Here is an 8,916-nt window from a genome sequence, read left to right on the forward strand (position 1 = left end):
ATTTACTTAAGTACTGTACTTAAAGGGGAAGACCACCCATTTTCAATATTTAACTATGTCATTAATATAACTTAGAGGAGTTGTGTGGAAATAGAAAAAAATAGATTTTGGGGTTTGTATTGTAAAGTACAACGGTGTGATGTCATCAAGTTGTACTTTACAATACAAACCCCAAAATCAATCCTCCAGTTCTAGGCAACACAGAAGGGGGGGAACTTTTTTTGGAGCGGTGTGTGAAACACAGCAGCTCCGCTATAGGCAGAAATATGTGTCCAGTCTCACAAGTGAGAATTGTCCTGTTGAGTTTGAACAGGATCTGCGCATGTGCGCACAGCAGTTACACAACATTTCGGTACCTATAGATAGGCAGAAATGTGTGTCCAGTCTCACAAGTGAGAATTGTCCCGTTGAGTTTGAACAGGATCTGCGCATGTGCGCACAGCAGTTACACAACATTTCGGTACCTATCGAATTGAGTTCCCCTCCGCCCGGATGCATGGAGAATGATGGGATTTATGTCACTTTGAAGTGAGCCGGATCTCTGGGATCCGTTTTATTTTTTGGAGCGGTGTGCAGAGCACGAGCTCCCAGTGCACAGCTTTCAGCTTTTGTCCCGTCTAGTGGGAAAAGATTGTTTCGTTCAGTTCGAACAGGATCTACGCATGCGCGCGCGCGCCACGCACGCACGCACGCACACACACACACACACACCACGTCGCGATAAAAACAAAGGTTAACGGCAGCGAGAGGGAGACGGGGGGAGAGGAGGGAGAGAGAGAGAGAGAGAGAGAATCGTATTTCAGAGAGAGAGAGAGAGAGAGAGAGAGAGAGCTGCAAGCTCACAACGCCTCGCGCAAGACGCACATCGAGGTGTTGTCTGCGTGAAGATCAGCTGTTGTGTGTGTGTGTGTAGTCCGTTAATAACAACTAACAAGCATGGTATGTTGGCCTATCTCGAGTCGACCCCCTCTGCTGTCTGCGTCTGCCCGTGATAGCCGCTAGAGTGGAGGCTCACGAAGCATGCAGCCACCGTAGCGAGCCACGGGCAATCAAGAATTGACACATGTCAATATATAAAATAGGTGAAAAAAGTCAGGGACTTTGCACAGTCTATCCAAAATATCTCTGTTCCATCTATTCAGCATGCAGCCACCGTAGCAAGCCACGGGCAATCAAGAATTGACACATGTCAATATATAAATAGGTGAATATATTTATATATTTTATATATTTACCTGGAACTGCTCAAATTCACCGCTCCACTTCGAACCGAGGTTTGATTTTTCTATTTCCACACAACTCCTCTAAGGTATATTAATGACATAGTTCAATATTGAAAATGGGTGGTCTTCCCCTTTAAGTACAGTCTTGAGGTATTTGTACTTTACTTGAGCATTTCCAGTATTCAGTACTTTTACTTCTGCTCCACTACATCTCAGATCCAAATATTGTACTTTTACTCCACTACAATTATTTGAAAACTTTAGTTACTAGTTACTTTGCAGATATAAATGATTATATTATAAAACATACATTAATGCGCTTTAGCTGTATTCTATACCTTGGCTATTTGAAAATAGCCGATCTACAAGCTTGTGAGCTTGTAGATCTGCTATTTCCAAACATTTTGTACTTTTACTTTTGGTACTATAAGTATATTTTGATGTCAATACTTTCGTACTTTTACTCAAGTACATTTTGAATTCTGGACATTTACTCGTAACAGAGTATTTCTACATTGCAGTATTGATACGTTTACTTAAGTAAAAAATTTGAGTACTTTTTCCACCGCCGGAGCATAGGGGGTTTTGCTCAGTCAGTTAGATACTGTTCTGTGTGTGTCGGAGAGCAGCTGTCCCTTACGGGCTGGCAGACTGCCTATGTTTCTGTTTGTGTGTGTGTGTGTGTGTGTGTGTGTGTGTGTGTGTGTGTGTGTGTGTGTGTGTGTGTGTGTGTGTGTGTGTGTGTGTGTGTGTGTGTGTGTGTGTGTGTGTGTGTGTGTGTGTGTGTGTGTGTGTGTGTGTGTGTGTTTGCGTGTGTATCATAACACCTGATTTCGATCTCAGTATTTTCATCTGCCCCTGGCGTATAATACCGTAGATTCATTTTAGTTACACGCATGCACGCAGACGCACACACCAGCCGCAGAGGCAGATACTATTGATCCAACTAGACTTTCGACCCCGCGGCATCAGAGCTTGGAGGTCTGACATAGGAGTCAATGATTGGCTCACATGTACTGTTTAATGGTAATGCCTATATCTACAAGCTGCCTTGAAGGGAGCGGTGCGTTCAGTAGCGTGTGTGTGTGTGCGTGCGTGCGTGCGTGCGCGCGTCCCATAGCGAGGAGGGATAGAGCTACGGAGAGAAACCGCGAAAAACAGCACAAACGGATAGGCTAATTGTCTCGCATAATGAGTGAGAAATGCACCAGGCAGTGGTGTGTGTGTGTGTGTGTGTGTGTGTGTGTTATAGTATGTTAGCGTAAACGTATGGGGAGACAATTGTGTGGCAAAAAAATAAAAATTATAATAAGTGGGACAGAGCCTGCAGACGAACGACAGCGTAAGGAGACAGAAAAGGATGTTTTGGAGACCACCTTTATTAAATGGAGAGCCCTTTTCCTTCCAGTCCCTGTGACCTGTACGTTCTGGAAGCACACACACACACACACACACACACACACACACACACACACACACATGCGCGCGCACACACACCCGATCGCTCCTTTCCCTTTCAAGCTGAGTGATGTTCCATTAGTGGGGGACCTAAGTCCTTATTGAAAAGCTCATAACCTGCAGATACCATAGAATGTCTTATATCGGGTGGAAACCTTGTATGTCCAAAACCGTTTGTTTTGCATTTATCATTTAAAAAATCACACCTGTGTGAACTGAGCGGTGGGTGGGTGGGTGGGTGTGGGTGTGTGTGTGTGTGTGTGTGTGTGTGTGTGTGTGTGTGTGTGTGTGTGTGTGTGTGTGTGTGTGTGTGTGTGTGTGTGTGTGTGTGTGTGTGTGTGTGTGTGTGTGTGTGTGTGTGTGTGTGTGTGTGTGTGTGTGTGTGTGTGTGTGTGTGTGCGTGCGTGCGTGCGTGCGTGCGAGAGAGAGAGAGAATATTGCAGTTGATGCTCAGACTAGACTCAAGAGCACCCTCTCTGGTCACTGAGTGGTAGTTCAGGCTACATACACACATACATACATACACGGATACATACACGGATACACACACGGCCATGCTATGGAGCGGTCTACCACCGCTCAAAAATGTGTTAAACTAGTGAAAACAGCCGATTTGTAGATCTGCTGTTTTCACTACTTTTTTTGCGACGGCCTTGTCTGATGAAGCAGGGCTTTACTTCGAGAAAAAACGTTCAAATTTGAAACTTGGAGATACGAGGTTTATGCCCGACAGTGACCATATGCTCTCTTCCTCTCCACCCCTTCCCTCCTTCCCATACCTCCATCCTGCCCACTTTCTGTCGGTGCGTGGACATAAATTGCCATCGCGAGAATTTCACGTGGCAATTAATTGGTCATGCGAATAATTGTGATTAACGCAGGGCTTCCATTTCGGGGTAATCAAACAAATCAATCGAATGGATTATAAAAATGTATAGATTTTAATAAAATAATCAGTTTTCAAAGAAATAGCAAGAATAGTAGATCTACAAGCTCACAACACATTGCATCGCACCGTTATGCGTCTTCTTCGATGAAGAGATTTGGTGGGAAAATGGTGTCATACACCATTGTGTGACAAAGTATGAAATGGCAGCCTCGAATCCGGACTGATTCGCTACGTTTGTCTTTTTCTCACCCTCGCTAGCCAGTATGGCCTATTTGACTATTACGTAGGAAAGTGAGGAAATTACTTGGATTATACATTGGACACAGCGAACGTAGCAATCAGTCTGGATTCCAGGCTAATGAAAATAAAAAAAATTACTTCTCAATTATTAGAATAATCAGAAAAGTAAGCGATAGAATAATTCCTAAAAATATTGAATGGATAATCTATTTACTTCCTTCATCCAGCAGGATACAAACGCATTTGTTCCAGGCCTTGCGTGAAAGGGCTTTTGCACCTGTGATATGACAAGAAGGGTATTAGTATGCAGTTTTTTACCAGATTCAGATTCAGATTCAGATTTCTTTATTAACCATTGTGTAATACACATAGGAATTTGCTTTGGCATACTACATTTTTGCATTCAAATCACAGAACGCAACACGTAGTCACCACAGCTGCCATGGACGGCGCTATCTTGGAGAACCTGCGCAAGAGCAGATTCCTTCCATGTCTTAAAGCCATTTGATAGATGTTTGTGATTTGTATTTGTGTAACTCCTACCGTACGAGGGTCTCATTACGCTTTCAACAAGGAAGACAAACTGTGTTTCTCCGTAGCACTCCCTGTGTTGCAGTTTCTTAATCCATTCATTATTTTATTTATGAGTTTATTTAGGCTGCACACACCGCACTGGGGTAATAATAATAACTTTAGTAGCAGCGCACACACAGCAGAGCAGAGTCAGCCTTTATGTTTCAGCTTGTTTTTTTTGGAGCGGTGAAAGCGCTCCCAATGAACAGGTATGTCCGTGGGTGGGTGGGTGGGTGGCTGGCTGGCTGGGTGGCTGGGTGGCTGGCTGGCCATGTCCGTAGCCTGGCAATACCTTGAGTGGCCACACACAAAACACTAGTTAAAGGAGGGGCGCTGTTTTGTGCAGGCCAGGCACACTCACCACTCACTCACAGGCACAGTTTACACTCACTCACTCACTCACATAGGGTACAGCTGCTCAAATTCACCGCTCCACTTCGAACCGAGGTTTGATTTTTTTGTTCCTGATGGGGTTTGTGTTTTAGTTGTGACCTTTGCACGTGAAGGCTGGGCCGAACTTCTTCATTGTGATAACTATCTGCGCCTTTGGCCTCCTGAAAGGTGAATTTTCAGGCCTGTTTTGAAGGAAGCCAGTGAACTCCATGTTTTAAAGGAAGGGGTCAGGGAATTCCGCACTTGGGTGGCATTGCTGTTGAAGGAGAATTTACACATGTTTGTTTTATGGGTGGGTGTTACCAGATCGTTGGTTACGCTCCCTCTAGTATTGTGGCTGTGGGTGTCGCAAATTGTTTGTATAGTTAGATATGCTGGTATTTGAGGTCAGAGTCGCATTGACTATTTTGGTTCACGTTAAAAGCCCTATAATACTCACAATGCGACTTGATGTGAGCTTATAGATCGGCTATTTTTTCATCTTGAAATCAATATTTGTACGTTATGCAAACACTGGAATCGGTTTTGTATCTGTCTGAAGTGAAGTTTTCCCACTAAAACAAAATAATTTTTTAAGAGGTTTGACATTCTTGTTTTGAGAGTTCCCCAATCAAGTTTAGACGGTGAAAAACGATAAACTGTTGTTTGTTTTGGGTAAAACTCTCACATGCACCGGCGACGGTGTGCAACACTTTGCTATTCATCGCCCGCATCAGCAAACATGGAAAACATCAACCCGGTTGATAAATGCAAAGTGTATGTCATGGTTCCCTCAGATGCATCAATATTGAGAGCAACATAGGAACATAGCATAGATAAATGAGACCCCAGAATGAATATATTAGTAGCGAGGCTCATCAGATCATGGCTTTGTGTTGTATTATGGATGCGGCCTCCTGCTGAGAAGAACCCAGATCCATCACTGCACACTTTCAACTCTCCTGTTTTTAAACACTGCTCTCTTGCTCCCATATGTCTCTCCTTTCTCCTCTGGCTGTCTCCAAGAAGACGTGTTCCTTTCTCTCTATTTTATTTATTTATTTTTGTATTTTTTTGTTGCTCTCGGTTTGCTGGCTGATATCCTCCTGTCCTCTTTTATCAGTTGTTGGGTTTTCTTTACCGGTTGCCCTCTTACCTTTTCTTTTGTTTGAAGACCTGCGTGTTTGCCCAGTCTCCTCTGTGAGAGGCGAGCGTTTCCTCGTTGTGGAAACCTTGTATCTCCAAGTTTCAAATTGGTATGTTCTTTCGCAAAGTAAAGCCCTGCTGCTTCATCGTGCAAGGCCGCCGCACAAGTAGTGGATACAGCAGATCTGCAAGCACACAACGCCTCGCCGTGCGAGGCGTTGTGTGCTTGTAGATCGCCTGTTTTCGCTAGTTTAAATCATTGATAAATGATAAACGGTTTTGGACATACAAGGTTTCCACCCGACAACGACGATTTGTAAAAGTGTGTGTGTACAGTAGGCGCACAGGCTTGAGGCAAGAGTCACAGCTATACGTCCTATCTACTGTATATACAGTAAGCTACAACCTGTATATTAAGACAGTCTAACATTGCCCCAAGGCAGTTTTTACACACATCCAGCTCACAGGTCATGATAGTGTTTTTTTTCCTCCCGTGTGCGTTTCTCTCCCCGTTCATCTCTGTATTCATTATCTTCATCTGCAGGGGTGTCGCACCAAATTCTGGGCCCTGGGTACAAGGATTCACTCACATTTTGTGCTTTAACTATTGAGAAATTGGACATATACAATTTCACAGCGTGGCACCGAATGCCCGCGCTGCAAGCTTGTAGATCTGCTATTTTTTAAAAATCGTGAAAAAGTCTTTGAATATCTCAGAAGGGGTTTTTTGAAAAAAACCTACAGTATGTTTCTATGTGAGTGGTGCTCAAACCTTTTCATGTGAAGGACCCCCAAAATGATACGTATTTTGCCACGGACCCCCATCTCAAAATATTTCGTTCCAGGGACCCCCCAGAAGCAAAATTTGAGTTACAAATGTTCGCTTAAAAAGTACATACATTCAAATATTTGCACACATTTTCACAACTTTTCAAAATAGCAGATCTACAAGCTCGCAGCGCGGCACTCAGGGCCGCGCTGCGAGCTTGTTTATCTGCTATTTTTCAATAGCTAAAGCATAAAACAACTAAGGCCTCTCCTCCACCTTGGGCCCTGGTAACTCCTAGTCCCACACTTTTCCCCCCCTCCTTGTGACGCCCCTGTTTGTCTCTACGTTGTCCAACTCCTTGTCGCTCCCGCCTCTCCCTCCAGCGCCACTTCCTCCTCCAATCTGACTCATCTCCGCTCTCCCACAGAGGAGGCTAGAAATAAAGAGGATGTTAATGGGGGAGGGAGGGGTGTTAATGGATGATAATGGAAAAGACAGGTGTGTGTGTCGTGTAAAGTATATGTGAGACTCCTGCTACCTCTTCCCCCATCACTTCCCTCTCCTGATTCATCCTGGTCGTCGCGGGTCGGAGCGCGATCTGCTGGGTCTGCTGGGCGATAAGGCTGACAGAGAGAGAGAGCTCACTCACTCTCGCTTTCTTGTCACAGAGGGCACTCTCTGTTGCGCGCAGAGTAATTATCAATGATTAGCCTCTTGTCCGTGCCAAATGACCGCTTTGCTTCAAAGCAGCACGCATGCACGCACACAAACACACGCACACAAACACACGCGCACAGACGCGCGTGCACACACACACACACACTTTAATGGAATAGACAGACGAGGGATGGGACGATACGCGATATTATCGTTTATCGTGATAAAAAAAAAACACTCACAATAATCGTATCGTGGAGATTTAATTTATCGTGATATCGTCCTCCGTCATGCACCGGGATCAATTCACCTTTTATTTGCCGAGCTGCATATCCGGTACCACTTAAACCCTCTGTAATTGGTAAAAGGTACTTATAATATACATACTTGATACATACATACTTGATACAGTCTTTTTTTCACTCTATATCAAATGTCTTTGCCAAAAAAGAGCCGATCTACAAGCCTACAACGCGACGCGTTGTAGGCTTGTAGATCTGCTATTTTTTTGTTAAATGTTCCGCCCCAGGATAATGGATTTTTATTATCGCGATAATATCGTAAATCGCGATTTCTTTTGTCACAATAATCGTGATATGAAATGTTCACATCGTCCCATCCCTAAGACAGACAAACATACAGTATATATACAGTATATACGCATATACTGTATATATACACATACATATATCTCAGTCAGCATTTTCTCTTCATTAAGCCTGCTTGCAACTCGCATGCAGTGACAGCAGCATAATTACAACTTTCTTTCTTTCAAAGAATTCAGAGCGGCTGCCCAAGATGCACAATAATTACACAGTAAGCGGACAATGCTTTTCCTGTTTAGTGCTTGTAAAAACACCACAGTCTGTGACCGCATCTTCTAAGGGAATACAGACTGTGTGTGCACTGTGCACAAATAGGACAGGGAGGCATAGAACAATGTGTCACAAGGAAAACCTGAGAGAATATCTTGTTTCCATTATGACAGATTGAAAATAACTTTGTATTTAACATTTAACCACTTGAACCCCAGCATCCTTATTCTGGGGGGGGGGGGGGGGGGGGGGCATTCACCCAAAATAGCAGATCTACAAGCTCCCGACAAACAAAAAACACTGCACTTGTTGCTTGTTACTGTATCACTGAACTCTTAAGTGTGATGCTCCCGCCATAATGCCCCAGTAAAAATCCCTCTTCATAAGGTAAACTTGTATCATGCAACTGTATGCATTTGTTATGTTTTTCCTTTTTAAATTTGTCACCCGTCTCTAGCAATGTCATGATATACGTTGATATGGGGATATCATCCTATCTCCTCTATAACAGTGCCTGCATCAAGAGATACTCACAAACAACTTTTCATACTTGTCATCTCTTTGGATGGCCATGAGCAATTGTGTGGTTTGTCTGCAATTGAGGGAGAGTGGGAGAGAGAGAGAGAGACAAGATGTGTTTAAAGAGAGAGAGAGAGAGAGAGAAGGAGAGAGGGAGAGAGAGAGGTAGAGAGAGAGAGAGAGAGAGAGAGAGAGAGAGACTTGTTTGAGCCAGCACATTTGTGGTGATGATGATAAACAACCACAGGGCAGTGA

Source organism: Nannobrachium achirus, assembly GCF_963921795.1.
Source record: "Nannobrachium achirus genome assembly, chromosome: 22".
NCBI classification, from domain to species: domain Eukaryota; kingdom Metazoa; phylum Chordata; class Actinopteri; order Myctophiformes; family Myctophidae; genus Nannobrachium; species Nannobrachium achirus.